Source organism: Pteropus medius, unplaced genomic scaffold (assembly GCF_902729225.1).
Source record: "Pteropus medius unplaced genomic scaffold, Ma_sr-lr_union100, whole genome shotgun sequence".
NCBI classification, from domain to species: domain Eukaryota; kingdom Metazoa; phylum Chordata; class Mammalia; order Chiroptera; family Pteropodidae; genus Pteropus; species Pteropus medius.
This window is the reverse complement of record NW_024347791.1, coordinates 5930324-5946121: the sequence shown is the minus strand read 5'-3', so window position 1 is coordinate 5946121 and position 15798 is coordinate 5930324. Positions and strand designations below refer to the sequence as shown.

Sequence of the window (15798 nt, the reverse complement as noted above, 5' to 3'; positions counted from 1 at the left end):
CCCACAAAAGTTGCTTCTGGATTTGAAGCTCTATTTTCTGGTTTGACATATGAAAAAATTAATATGAGAAATCTGTGTTTAAGAGCAGTGAGATCATATGATTCTCTGGACCTGGAGCTGTGTTAATTCAGAAATGTGAATAATTCTTGGAACAAAAACAGGAAAACTACCTTCCAATCTTGTGCAGGGCTTTTTGAAATTTTAATCATTTTTATAAGGCTAAAAATAACAAAAATTGTAGTTTGACAAAATATTGAACACTTAGGTCAAGACAGAAATTGGTAGGGTAGGGGAAAGACTTGTACTGGCTGAGTTTTAACCTATAAATCAAGAGAAATCAACAGAGAATTTAATCCAAACATGTGCTGCACATAGTTTCCACTGTCCTTGTGTTACCAAGGTTGGAATTATGGTTGGATTCACTAGTGAAAAAGTGAAAAACTGATGACATCTGCTCTCTGGGCCTTTTTGCTTTCCCGATAGCTACTGCAGTGGCCTTGGCATTCTGCAATGAAAGCTTCAGAAGTATGATAGCAAATGTCACGTGGGGTCGAACGATTCAAAACCAGAGCTCTGTCCGTGTTCCCAGGACTTTTGTAAAGCATCTTCCTCTCACTACTGACAAAATCAGACACCCAGGGTGTTCTGTGGTAGAGTATCCTGAAGGGTGGAAAATCACTAAGATGACAGCAAAGCCCAAGAGTTATACCAAACCAACAAAAATTAGGGTATCTTTGCCTCCTATCACTACCATCATCTCATCTCATCTCATCTCGCTTCATCTCATTCATTCATTCATTCATTCAACAATGGTATTTATTAAACACTGTAGCAGATGTTGTTGGTGTCTGTTCATATACTTCATGACTTATCACTTTGATGCACTTCGCCCAACTTCCTCTGCCAGTCCCTGTCACTCTTTACCTGAGGGATTCCTCCAAAGCTATTTACACTCATTGATGAAGTGGTAAGGAATTAGTGCTACCTGGGAGCAGCTCCCGACCAATGACTAATGAGAGTTTACTTATAAACACCTCAGCCCCTCTACTCTTTGGGTGGGTTAACAGTAAGGGACAGTTTCTACACCATTTCCCATTGGTCCCCCATGGGATTGAGCCCCAATGACCCACAGTTTTAGCTGGTCTGATAACACACCCTTTATAGGTGGTCTTCCCTTCCATGTACACCTCCCCATCCCCCACCAATGTTTCCTGCACCTCTCTCCCAAATGAACTTCCTCCACTTGAATATCTGTGTCAGAGTCCACTTCTGGGGAACCCACACACCTACTATGTGCCAGAGTATGTGGCAGCAATTCATTGATTGAAGAACCACCAGATTGTAAGATTTCAAAGATCAATGACAGGCCAGTGGGAAGATGTTTAATGGAAATTTGAGAGTCTATTCTAACAGCTTACCTTATATAATTAGTGTGAGGCTTAATTTTGTAAATCACTTAAAATAGTATCTGGCATATAGTAGCAATGAAGTAAATATCATTATATTTGTTATCCTGCTGAGCTAACAATGGTGTTGAACCATTTCTTTTCAAAATATAAATTTCTATGCAAAGGGTGTACATTAAGCTCTCAGTGGCCGTTAGCACTTTGGAAGGAATAGATTGGTCAGAGAAGCTTTGGTCACTTTTCTAGATCTTGAGGAATGGGACAAAAGGCAAAATAAGCTTTAAAAGTGGTAGGAGGATGAGGGAGAAGCAACTAACAGGGCAGCAGGAATGAGGAGGCTTGGGAGAGTCCAGTGGGGCCTCCTGCCAGGCAAGACCCCGCCTGGGGTCTGGACTGCCTGGGCGGTGAGGCCTATTCCAGGGAAGGTAAATCCAGGCCACTCAGAGTACAAAGCCTCAAGAGAAAAATGACAGTGTCAAGAATTGAACCCAGGCTCTGTTCATTCATTTTCTCATTTATCGCTTTGATACATTAGTTCAACACATAATTATTTAAATTGGTGTTTCAAAGGTCATCAGAGGACTCATAGTTGTAAACCAGTGCTGTGCAATGAGATGTCCTAAGTGCTTTGGTAGAACATGGGTGTAGATCCCAAGCAGGGAACAGCTCCTTTGCCCTAATCAGGAAGAGGGAGGCCTGGCCTGAATTTTGACAGGCAGCTGACTCTGCCATCCGTCTCAGCCCATTGCCTCTCTAGTGCTGGGGTGTGGGCAAGTGACTTCGTTGTTCTGAACCTCACTTGGATTCTTTACCTGTATCATGGGAAGATCCTGACCCCACCCTCGCAAGGCCACTCTGAGCATGGCAGATGAGCAGGTATGGGGAAGCGCCCAGCAGCAGCTCTGCAAATGCCAATTTCCTTTCATCTTTCTTCCAGCCTCAAAGGAGCAGGATGCAAATAGGGAAACAATTTTTCAGCCTAAGGACCAACAGGTTTGTTAACAAACAGTTCCGAGAGCAGAGCAAGCCGCCCGGGGCCTGACAGAGCCCTGACACAGGCTGCGTGAGGACATTAGCAGGAAGGCACAGAGAGTGAGGTCTGAGCTCCTGAGTCAGATGGACTGGGTTCAGATCTTGGCTTCATTCCTCATTGATTATGTGACCTTGGGCAAGTTCCCAGACTCTGTGTGCTTCAGTTACTTCATCTACGTAACGTGAGTGATAATATTAACAGTTCTCACCTCCTAGTGTTGTTATAAACTGAAATGAGAGGATTTAAGTGCCTGGCACATCGTAAGCACTCAATCGATCATTTAGAAAGCATTCCTGGCAGATGGAGAAACCATCTGCCAAGTTCTCAACTTCTATATCTTGATGACCATGATTCAACAGTCTCTGGGAGGAATGGGGTAGAATCTGAGCGATCGACTCTTTAGACTAAGGGAGCTTTGTGTTTTGACTCGCTGGCCGCAGATATTGGCAATACCCTGTCCACATGCCCTAGACATTCTCCTCCATGAGCTGAAGGCTATTTACTGAGCAGTCCTGTGACTCTCAGCCTGAGAGGATGAGGCTAGTTCTATATTCCTGGAGGGCTGAACGTGCCCTCAACTCATGACCTAGGAGAGCTGATAATTGATAAACACCCCAGCCTCTTTGCCTTCTTGTTGGGGTGTGATTCTGGGGCATTTCTATAGTGAACACAGTAGTCACCCAGAAGGGTTGAGTCACGATCGCCTACAGTGGTCACGGGCTGAATAAGACATCCTTTATGAGCTTCTTTCCATTCTCTATCTTACTGCGCACACCCATTTCCTACTACGATACTCTAGGTTCATTTCCTAAGTAGATTATTTACACTGAAATCCTTCATTCTCAATGCATTTCTGGGGGAACCCAAACCGAGACACTCATTGACAGGCACAGGCCAAATGAAGTGCAAGGTCATACCTGTGTACAATCGTGATCGTCTAGACAGCCAGTTCAGGCCCAAGCACATTTTTGCTTGCCTGAATTATTTGGGTTGGCTTGCCCAGGCAGTCCTGGACTCCCTCCAGAATTCTCCCAGCCCCCGCTTTCCTTTAGTCTTGGAGACTTAACCTCCGAAGCTGGCAGGCCTCAGATAGGGACAGCACACGATTCTGTGAAGGGCAAATGTGGGCTGCTCCTGTGAGCGAGCACAGGATAGAAACACGGGTTTTCTCTTATTCTCAAGGCTCTCCCACCTCTTCTGAGCCCAGAGATGAGGCTCTAATTGTTATTTCTCCAGAATCAATGGCATTATCAAAGGTGAGATATTAACAAAGTGTTAGAGGAATGTATGGAAATGGGGGCAAGTTGTCACCACTCGGAAGCACTAATAGCAGCCTCACTCTTGGTCTGTAATTCACATCTGGGCTCCTGAGTTACTCTCATGACTATTTTGCAGAGCTGACATGATTTATGCATTTATAAGGGTACGTAGGCCCTCATAACAAAGCTGCCAGCTAAGCAGATTGAGACCAAATCAATCCCAGGTTCAGAGGTGGGGGCCAATCCCAAGTTTAATAACAGGAGCCCTCACTCTCTTCTCTAGGTCCTCTTGAGAAGAGGGAGATAAGAGGAGCTGAGAACTCAACATTGCAATTCCAGAAAGGAGGGGACATGATTTCAAAAGAAGACAGAAGCCATTGAGACAATAAGTAAAGGTGATCATTTATTGAGGGCTTCCCATGGGCTAACCATTGAGCTAAGACAGCACAATATAAACACAACTATATTTAGTCCCTCCCTCTTACCCCTTTCTCTCTCTGTCTCGCTCTCATATTTTTCCCACTTTTGTAATGTTGAGGAGACAATAGCTTTCTGCCCAAGAGTCATCCGGCCACTAAGTAAGGATGGTGAGACCTGACCCAGGTTTATCGGACCCCAAGTTTGTTTTCTTGCCCATTACACCCAGAGAGTGAGTCTGACTCATTGGAACAGCTATGAATTGTGATCCTTTGGATTCTCCTCATTACTGTGATTGACAACAAATATTTGTGGTATGCCCAGCATATACTAAATACTCTTATGGAGGATATGCAGATAAATAAAGCATGAGACCCTCTCCTCGAAATCACTTTGAGTTTTTTCATTTCTTTAAGCACCACATTCTATTATTCAACAAGCTTTTTTTTTTCCACAAAGTTTGCCCTTCCTCTTGACTCCCGCAATCAATAGGGAGACAGGTTCTCAACATGTCCCTCCTGGTGGTACCACAACCTCAGCCTCCTGGCTAGCCTCTCTGCCTTCAGTTTTGGGGTAAATTTTTGAAGCATGACCTTCATAATGTCAGCCAACAGGCAGAAGCTGACATCCATTCCTTCCACTATTGTTGGGACATGTATGGAGAGAGGCCAGGACTGGGAAATGAGAGAACCAGAATCTGGACCTTGCCTTGCCATTGACTGCTGGGTGACCTTGGGCAAGTTACTTTTCTTTGGCGGGGGTGGGGCAGGTCCTGATCTATAAAATAGAAAAATTAGGGGTTTAGAGTTTCATTGAAGTGTTTCATGGGCATCTTCACAGGATTCATTCATTCATTATTTATTAAGCTGTTGCTGGGTGCCAGGCATTGTTCTAAGCCCCAGACATAGGGTAGCAAACAAATCTAGGCAAAGTTCTTGCTCTGGCTGAGTCTACTTTCTAATAAGGGAGACCGGCAGTAAGCAAATAATATACAATATGTCAGACAAGGAGAAATGCTAAAAAGAAAAATAAACAGGGTAAGGACACAGGGAGACAATGGTCCTGTGTTAAGTAGAGCGGCCATGGAAGGACTTGAAATGGGGTGATCAATAAAAAGGGGCCTGAAGGAAGTGAGGGAGAGAGCCATATGGATATTTGGGATCGAGTTCTCCAGGCAGAAGGAAGCGACAGTGAAAAGACCTTGGTGAGTGAGTGAACTTGGTGTAGTTAAGTAACAAGAAAGGAGGCCGTAGGGCTGGGATGGAAGAGTCCGCTGTAGAGGCAGGAAATGAAGTTAGAGAGTTGGCTGGGCACATGGTCATGAAAGCCTTGCAAGCCTAGGTGGGACTATCAGAAGTCACTGGAGGGTTCGGAGAAAGAAAGGAAGATCTGACTTGCATTTTAAGGTACGGTGAACAAGCTATGGAATGTTAAAGGGGAAGTAGGGAGCTAGTGAGGAGACTTGTGAAAAATCCAGGCCAGAGCTGGTGGCAACCTGCCCTGGGGTAAGAACAGCGAGAGAGAAACAATCAGATATGGAGTAACACTGACAGGGTCTGCGGACAGATGAAACGTGGGGTCGAGAGAAAAAGCAAGCCAAGGCTTATGGTCTGAGAAGCGAGAAAAATTGATTGCCATGTATGGAGAAGTGGAATTCAGGAGAGAGGAGAGGATTGGGAGGGGAGGTCAGGAGTTTGGTTTCGAACTTGTTAAGTTCAATATTGAGTGGAGATATGGTGTGGGGCACTTGGTTTATGAGTCTTGAGTCAAGAGGAGCAGTCTGGGCTGGAGATACAGTTTAGGGAGTTATCAACCTAGAGATGGTGTTTAAAGTCATGACACTGAATGAGCTCAAGTAGGGAAGGAGTGTATACAAAAGACAAGGCCAAGGCCCTGGGCATGGCAGCATTTAATCATAGAAGCGATGGGAAAAACCCAGGAGAGGGGCTTGAAGGAGTGAAGAGCAAGTTAGGAGGAAGCCTGAGAAAGTGGCATGCTGAAAACTAAGAGGAAACTTTTTCAAGGAAGAGGAAGTAATGAGCTATGGCCAATATTGCTGACAGGGCAAGAAAGAGGACTGACCACTGACTGACCACCAAACCAAGAAGTGACCGCTGGATTTGATGACTTGAGGGTGACCTTTGTAAGAGTGGTTTCGGTGGACTGGGTGATTTGTAGAGAAGGCTAGGTATGCAGGGCTCTTGGACCCCTTCATTCACTTCAACTAGAACTTGTACACACACACACACACACACACACACACACACACACACACACTTCCAAAGGAATGTAGAGAAAAAAATATCTTAAAATAGTTATCTTTGTTTTTGTTTCAACACCTCTTTGTATGAATCCATTGGACTAGTTTTCCCTGACTAGTCCAAAGCACCTAAATTGCCTCATGGAGTATTGAGAATGTTACAGCAAAAATTGAGAGAAACTGTCCATTTTCAGTGTAACTTTAAGTTGTCAAAGCCTGCATCAGAAATACCAGTTTAGAAAGCCATGGCTTTTTCTTTTTTGAAGCCCTTTTATCAAAAGAAAGAAACGATCCTTAATAATCAGGACTTCAGGGGCAGAATGGAGACTTTTTGCAAGAACATGAGTTGTAGATGATGGAGGAAGGTCAAAGGCACTCGTTCCACCATCCTCAGGGGACTAGTTGAGGGTCAGTGGGTTAGAGTAGGGCTGAAGGAAGATGGGACATGATCATGAAGAATGCTTTGAAGTTTTAGGCAAGAGGACCGAACCGTGACAGAGCGGGTGAAGGACACATAGACAGTGACCAGAACCAAGGAGTTGTGCGGGGACCAAGCCATAGCTTGAGAACCATCTGCGTTCCTTTCATGGGCAATGTGAACCACCATCACATGGAAGAAACCACATCAACTCTTCTTCCCATTACTGCCTGATTGTGAGGGGGTGGGAATACGGGGCCTTCTTCTATTACCTGACTATTTCTGTTGGATTTTCCAGCTGAAAAGATTCCTGCCCATACACAAAATTTTGCTGAGTTCCATCTTTACTTCCTCATATGGGCACCCAGTTGTTAATGATCTAGGATACTTGTAAATCTAAAACACAGCATGGCTAGGAGAGAGGTCCCTAGGTACAGAACAGGACTATGGAAATGTAGATGGGAAATACTCTAGCACTAGTGCTCAAATTGCCCTGGACAATGAAGAGACCCACCCCAGATACACACGATTTCATTTGAAAAAGGTTTCTGCTCTTAACAATGTTTGGGAAGACTCCTGGTTTCAGCTCCAACATATAAAGTGCTCAGAAGTCATCACTCCCATCCTTACAACAACAAAAAAGCTGAACAAACTGAAAATCAATGACTTTTCTTAGACCCATCAGAGAGTTGAGGTTGCAGGGGTAGCCACCACCCAGAAATCTGGAGAGTTCTGAGGGAAGCCCAAACGGGGCTTCGACAGGGGACACAAAACAAGAACGGCAGAGGAATTTGCAGCCAGTGGCACCTACAGCGACAGCAAATACTAAGCACATCCCGATTTGTAGCCAGATTAACACGAATCCTCACAAAAGTCCTATTTACCTCAGTTCCTATTACCTCATACAACATATCCAGCCTCTTGCAAAAAAAAAAAAAAATTATAGAGCATGCTAAAAGGCAAGGAAAGACATAGTCTGAAGAGTCAAAGGAAGCATCAGACTCAGACTCAGATTTAAGACAGATTTTGGAATTATCAGCCAGATGACCAAGGTCGACAATGTTAAGTCATGTTCCTAGTATGTTCTCCTGATATAAAGTGATAAAAATAGCACTTTACCTCTGTGATCTTTTCCCCAAAAGCACGCAGCTCCAATCTAATCTGAGAAAAACCTTATGTATAACCATGTTGAGAGACATTCTATAAAATGCCTGACTAGTACTCTTCAAAACTGTCAATGTCATCAAAAACAAGAAAAGTCTGAGAAACTCAGTCAAGAAGAACCTAAGGAGACATGACAGCCAAATGCAATGTGGTGTCCTGAATGGGATTCTGAAATAGATAAAGGATGCCAGGTAACAAGTAAGGAAATCTGAATAAAGTATGAGCTTCAGGTGAGAATAATTTATTAACATTGGTTCATTAATTGTATCAAATGTATGATACTAATAAAAGATGTTAAAAATAAGGGGAACTAGGTGTGGGTAGATGGGAACTCTCTGAACTATCTTTATAATTTTTTGAAAAGTAAGGTTTATTAGGAGAAAAAAGTTGCCGAAGTCGAATTTCAAAAGGCAGAAAACTGTGGTGCTTAATGGCACAATCCCTACTATTTGTTAGTTGAGGGAACTTAGGCAACTTATTTATCCTTCCTAGGCCCCAATTTTCTCATCTGTAAAATAGAGATAGAAATAAGAAGGCCTAGCTCATAAGATTGGTATTAGAATTGAATGAATTAGTATTTATTCAACACTATCTGAGACATGGTAAGTACTGTATACATCCATGTTAGATAAATAAAAGGCATTCATCTGAAATTAGCAGCTATGTGGAAGAAGTAGAATCTGTGGCCAGTATATGGTAGTTTACATTCTATCTGTTTTTCTACTAAAAACAAACAACAAATCGCCATGATTTTCCTGAGCATTAATTTAATACTAATTGAGCACATTTTATTATTTGGCATCGTGCTAGTCACTCCGCATGTATTAAACACATTTACTCATTAATGGCTTAAGTTTCTGATACTTTCTTTTCTCCTCCTCTCTTTTTTTTTTTTAACAACTAGGAATGTTTGTTCAGCCCACTGAACAAACTTGGACTTCCTCCTGAGCCTGGACCTCTCTGAAATGCCCACCTTTGCCTAGTAAGCAGATCGTGGAGACGAGCAGGGTCCTCTAACAGAAAACACATTTTCAGCCTCATTCTGTAGAAAAAAGGCAGTGGCATTTTCTGAAGGAAGCTCGTTTCCAGGCTTCTGTGTCCTTTCCTCTTCTCTGGCTCCCTTTTGCTTCTCACATCCCAGCAATGAAGTGTCACACCCGGGGAGTTTGCCCGGACTGCATTCTGATGATGTGTGGGGCTCAGGAAGTTGGAAGTGAAGAGGCAGAGAGGACTGGCTCCGGCATCTATTCATGACAAGTCTGTTGACTGTGGTCTTTTCTGCAACCATGAACCTTAGCTAAGGCTCTTCTGTCCTCGTGGGTCAATTTCTTTTCCTAAGTTAAAGGTTTAGTCTTCGTGTCTGGAAAGCAATTTGAATGTTCACAGTGGCTGGAGCTATTCGGAGGAAAAGTAAAAAGTCACCACCAAGTAATGAAGCCAGACTATTAAGTGTCTCATATCCTGGCTCCAAATGCAGGTGCCAAAGAAGAGTTCAGAAAGGATTTCGACAATGACACTATTGTTGGAATAAGGGACAGTTGCCTGTGGTGACTTAAAGGCCAACACATGTTTGGATGTGTGAGATCTGGTATTTTCAAAAATCAGTTTCATAATGTGTTGTCACACCTGATACTTGCAGTATGACTGATGTGGGGAGCTAAGAGGATCGCCATAGCAACATCTCAACTAAGTCTCTATGACTGTCACTTCTCTTCCTAGGTCTGGCTCAACAAAGAGTCTCATATCCTAACAAACCCTATTCTACTTGTGAGAATGACACTGCTATTTTTAGTGAACGTTATGGGCTAGATTAATAGCCAAGTTCACTTAATTCTACCTCCTAATCACTATCATATCTGCCCCTTCTACCTCCACCTTGACAGCCCCTGTCTCAGCCTCTCCACAGAGTTTTCCTATATTAATACAATCCCTTACTTATTGGTCTCTCTGTGTTTAGTCTCACTCTGTCCCTAACCCAGTCCACTCTTCATATTGCTTTCAAAAGGAGATTTTAAAGCTATATCAGAAATATATACTGACATTTTATTTATATAATTAATATTCTCTGATGCCTTTTAAAGGGTACGAAGATATCAGTACTGGCGGGTCGTCTTTCGCCGAGTGAGGCGATAGAAATGGATGTGTTAGGATAGCACTCATTTGTTCTGGATGAGAAAGAGAAAGAGATGGTAAGATCGAGAAGGAGGCAAGCATGTTCTTGAATAAAGACATGGGTGAGAGGAAATTAAAGGCTTTGCAGGGAAAAGGTCCCGAGAGAGATGAGGACCCTGCTGACAGCCAAAGGAGGGACTGGGCGGAATGGGCATTTTGGGGAGTGAGATTTTGTGCATCCTCAAATGTGACTCCTTCTGCAGTCTCACACGTGAAACCTTCCGTTTCTGTAGAGATGTAGAAATATCTACATTGTGCAAATGCAGAGAAAATCTACATTTTTCACTAATGATTTGTGGAGGAGATTGTTCTTTTGGAGGAATGTATGGAAGCACTGAGTCATGCTGCAAGAATGGCATGGAGCAAAAACCAAGGCAGGATGCAGAGTTGGCCAATCTGCATAACGCACACATCCAATCGCCCTGCTCCTCTGAACTTTTCCACGGATCCCCATCCCCCATGGGGTGGTTCTGTGGTCTGGAACACTTTAGCATGGAATACAAGATCCTACTTGATCCGGTCTCCACATACCTGTCCAACTGTATCTTCTAAGCATCAGTTCTCTCTCTCTGTCTCTCTCTGTCTCTCTCTCTTTCACACCACACACACACACACACCCCTTTAACAGACCAGAGCACTGTACTATAATTCTAATAAGGACTCATGATGGTATATGCTGTTTTACTCTGCCTATATTTTTATTCCCTTGCCCTTATTGAGCTGAAAAAAATGCCTCCTTCTCCCCCACTAAGCACATGTAGGAGTTCCCTCTTCTGAGCTCCTATTTCGAGTTGAGGAGATATACTTTTATTGCGTTATCATACTGTTTTGTAGTTGCATATTTGCATACCTGTCTCTGCGACATGATCATAAGCTCCTTAAAAATAGGTTTAGTCTTATCTTGGTAAAGTATTTCTAGCACCTACTGAAGGGCCAGGCATTTAGTTTCACATTTGCTGAATAAATTTACCTTCTATGTTTTGTAAGTGCTCTACAGAGAAGGCACCAAAATAATGAGCTGATCAGAGAAGAAGAAAAATTCTCATCAGTTCTCTAAAAACTTACCCAATACTTGCCATTTTTGTCTTTATAAAGCTTGTTACTTTGTTACTTTGTCTTCAATAAACCATGACTCCCAGCATTCAAGTCTTTGTGTCAGCCTTTCCATCCTTGGGCTTGGCCAAACAACTAGATTTGGCCAAAAGGAATTGGCAAACATGATGCAAAAGAGAATGTTTGATAAATACTTGAAGATTGGGTTTGTCAACTCAGAATGGTTTTTTTTTTTTTTTGAAGCCCAGGTACCATATTAAGATGAAGCTCAAGCAGCCATGTGATGAGGCCCACGCAGAGAAGAACTGAAGCTCCTGGATGACGGTCACAGCTAAGCACACAGCCAGTGACCACCACCAACTGCTAGCCATGGGAAGGAAGACACTCAGACCTTCCAGCCCTTCCATTACCTCCACCATTACTATCTGAGACAGAAGAACCACATGGTCGATCCACAGATTTATGAGAAGTAGTAAATTTTTGTTGTTTTAAGACAATAAAAATTTCAATGCAAGATATTTCATATAACTGGGATCTTTTGTGACTCCCTTCATTTATGCTATAGCATTTATTCAAAGTTTATTAATGCTGTAGCATATATTGGTATGTCATTTCTTTTTATGACTGAATATTTCATTATATGTATATATCACATTTTGTTTATCCATTCATTAATCGATGGGCCTTTGTACTGTTCACACTTCTCATTATTAGGAATCATGTTGCTATGAACAATTGTATGTAAGTTCTTTTGCTCACGTGTGTTTTTATTTCCCTGGGGTATATGAGTATGCACCTAGGAGTGGAAATGCTGGGCCAAATGGTAACACCATGTTTAACATTTTGAGGAACTGTTTAACAAAGTGGCTGTTTTCCAAAGTGACTTCGCCATTTCACACTCCCACCAGCAACATCACCCTTTCTTTACAGATGAAGAAACTCATATTATAGGAAAGCGAGGATGGAATTTTGTGATGGTCCTATATTTAAAGAGCCATTTTTTTAAAAAAGTGTTCACAGTGGAAACTAATGAAAGAGCAATTGAGGTCATAGGAGAAGAAGAAACTATTATATAACTGGTGGAAAGAAAGATGATTAGAAGCATCAGTGTGAAAAATAATCACAGCCACGGAAAGATCAATTATAATAATTATCGAAGAGAGCTTTTTAGGATGTGGCCAGTAGAAGGTACATGGTGCTTCTTACCAGTTTCAGGGAGAGTGATGGTAGAAGAAACCAGATCGCAGTGGGTGACTGGTCAAGAGTGTACAGGTAGCATGTTTTAGAAATCCAACTGTGATGAAAAGCAAAGAGAAGGAATCTTCCATCCTTAGGCTGGAGGGGACTTGAGCACATCTGTAGAGGCGAGAAGCAGGAGTCATTAAGATGTGGACACAACAGGAAGATGGTGAAGCTGAGGAAGGCATAGCTTCAGACAGGAGAGAAACCGAGTTCTCCATGGCCAGGGATGGAAGGAGAGAGGGGTCGATACAGATGAGAGTGCTTTGGGAGATATGCTCACGTCTAATGACCTCTTCTAGAATTGTCCATATCGATAGGCTCAGAAGTCCTAAGAAGATGCTAGGACACCATCTGTTTTCCTTCCCTCCTTCTCCTTTCTCTCCACCCCCAGCAGATCATATGCAGGAGGAAGCCGAATTTTCAATGTAAATGATAAAAAGACACTGAGGGGTATGCAAAGTTTTTTTCAACCTACTCCAACATCCAGGGAAGATTTAAGTCTTGAACCAGATCCATAGAGTTTAATGTGAGTCTTTCTGTGTTTTCTGCATTTATGAGTATTCATCATAGTATTCATGGAAGCTAGATTTTCAGAAGATGTCAGTAAATGCAGATTTCTGGGCTGTAAGTCATCAGCTTAGAGGACCCTTCCGAATTGCCATTAATCATGCTTGTCCCTTAGCATACTTACTATACACCCAATTTTTTTTTCCTTCGTAGCCCCCAAAAGCCTTAATTGAAAATCCAGGAAATAGCTCATTGTTTCTCAAATGCGGGAGAGATAGTGCTCACTTATGGTAAGTCTCTACCACTCCAGTTAATAGTACTGATTTACAAAGCCTGCCGGGGCTTTCCTCAGAGAGAAAAGCAAAAAAAAAAAAAAAACCCACTGTACATACTAGCAGCACCCTTCCCACAGCCTCTAGCTGATATCAGAGGCATTTTAATAAAATCCAGCATGGAAACGTAGGTTTTGTTACACTGACTCCAACTGATAATTAGCTGCAAAAGTTTGACAATCTCAGAAAAAAATGATCGGCATGACTACATGTGGTTTTGAATCTAGATTACAAATTCTGGGGGTGGTGATGGGTGGAGAAATCTGTGCTTTCAAGTAAACTAAGAACTTTTGCTGTGGACTGCTAGGATACCTCCTGGGCCCCAGGGAGCACCACTGCCTAACAGCTGGAACCAGTTAGACGGGCCTGTGTCTTCCCTCCGAGAGAACAATGGCCTATCCCAGGGTCCCTTACAGCTCTGAATGTGGTCACGCATAGTCCAGGAACAAGAAAATGTACCTTTGTGTGAATAACTTCCTCTCCTTCCATGGCCCTTTTACATTTTCCGAGGAGGTTTGCATCCAAGAATGCTTTTGTTGTTGTTGTTGTGCTGCTTTGTTTTGTTTTAATCCCAACTGAAGGAATTGGTGAGTCAGGTGTTTTCACCTGAGGTTTGGAGAGAGTACAGGATCTTTCCTAAAGTCAAACCAAACTATGGGTGGGAAAAAGATAGTTTCAGGTTCTTGAAGACATTGTCTGGCAATTTATCCATCAGACCCTATCTGGTAGGTAGAGTTTAGAATCCAATAGCCCCATTTTGTGTATGACTTTAAGGACGAAGGACTAACAGAATGACTTGAGTGTCTGTGGAGCAGGAGGGGACTTCATCTGAAAGACACAGCTAATATAGTTAATACCTATCATACTGAGGCTGGCTTTTTAGGAACTCCAATTCTCCAGCCAGCTGGAGCTACCCTATTCTATGACATTTAAATAAAAACTGCTTGTACATCCATCCCACGAATAGTACCTCCCCCAACCTCTCATATCTGCAGGGGTCCTCTAGGTACCAAAGATTTTCCTGATGATTTCAAACTCCTATTGAGTTTCTGATCTCACCACATAGCTCTTCCTTTCTAACTACCACTGACTGACCATTTCCCTTGACTTTTTCAAAAATCCCTCCTATACAAGGAAATTAAGTTTAATTTAAGAGACTATTTGGGTATAATACAATTTAAGTGACTTTAATCTCCATCAGCTTCCTTCTAGTCTAGGTCTCTTTACTGTCTTCCTTCTGAGATTCCTTGGAGAAATTCATAATCCTTACTTTATTTTGATTAGCAGCACATAAGTTCTTCCTTTATTTTAATATTTGATTTTCTACTTCTCTCTCCTACCCTTGGCCCATTACCCTTCTTAACTGAAATGGCCCTTTGTGGTACTTTGCTATTAATTCCCTGAAAATTTCTGCTTCCAGCTTTCTACATTAAATTTCTTTTCCCTCCTTTCCACATTAGGTTTTTTAAAAAACAAGAAAGGACTTGGTTAGTCTCTGTTCCAATTCCCATAGCACTTCTTAGCATTCCTTTAAAAATCTTCATAGTATGAACCTGGCATATAGTGAATACCCATTAATATTTTCCAATGGAATATTTATGATGGAATGTATAATGCTATACAGTTTCATTTTTTAAAGATATATTAGGTTGTGACCTAATATCAGAATTCTTGGTGTATGCTTAGCAAAGTGCATTGCTCACAGTGGATACTCCAAAGATATTTGTTAAATGAATATTAATCAACAAGATAATCCATTTTTTACCTAGCCCAGTGGAATCTGTAGAACTAACCACTATGATATTAAAGAGAAATAGTGCAGGCAGGTCCTGTGTCAATTTAATTCTCTAGGTCGTCATAATTGATTATGATTAATGGGATAAAATTATTTAGAATGAAAATAACTCTATAGCATATTATCCCTTTCTATGGATACGTCACACCTTAAAAGTAGTTTCGGAAACATTATTTTCATATCTTCTCCGCAGAAGCCTATGAAATAGATACTATTCGCCTCCAACCCCACTTCACAGATGAGGAAACTAAGGCCCAGAGATATTTAAGCAACTTGGTTAGGCTCACATATTGGGTAACTCATGAAACAAGAAGTTGAACATAAATCTACTTAAGCCAAGTCTCCTATATTTTCCGCTACATTACAACTTCCGTGGTTTGGAAGCAGAATGCCATAACTCCAAGATTCTCTTTCCAGAGTAGATGTTTAAAAAATACATTCTTTTGCAAAAGCTTAAAATACATTGCTCAATACCAAGACAAGTCTTCAGTCTAGAATCCATACTTTGAAAGAGGCCTCATAAAAACACAAAGTTGAAATTGTCTCTAAGGACTTTCGCTAAGTAGACTGAATCTAGTGGGGAAAATAGAATCTTTCCCAGAGCTTCGCAGGAGTGGAAACTGAAAGATTGAGAGCTTGTGAGAAATAACAGATGCTTTAAAAAATGTTTGATTAGAAATAGAAGAATGGTAGATGGGTTTTAAAAGCAAAAATAAAAATGGTACAACACTTGAGGTATT

The 15798-nt window shown here is 41.9% G+C and overlaps 1 long non-coding RNA gene across 1 annotated transcript; it reads left to right on the top strand.

Moving 5' to 3' along the window:
* The first annotated feature begins 2702 nt into the window (after positions 1–2702).
* On the top strand, positions 2703–11873 carry LOC120614922 (uncharacterized). The gene is made up of 3 exons (XR_005656138.1): positions 2703–4093; positions 8876–8939; positions 11426–11873. It is a non-coding gene; the product is annotated as an uncharacterized LOC120614922 (long non-coding RNA).
* Positions 11874–15798: the final 3925 nt, after the last annotated feature.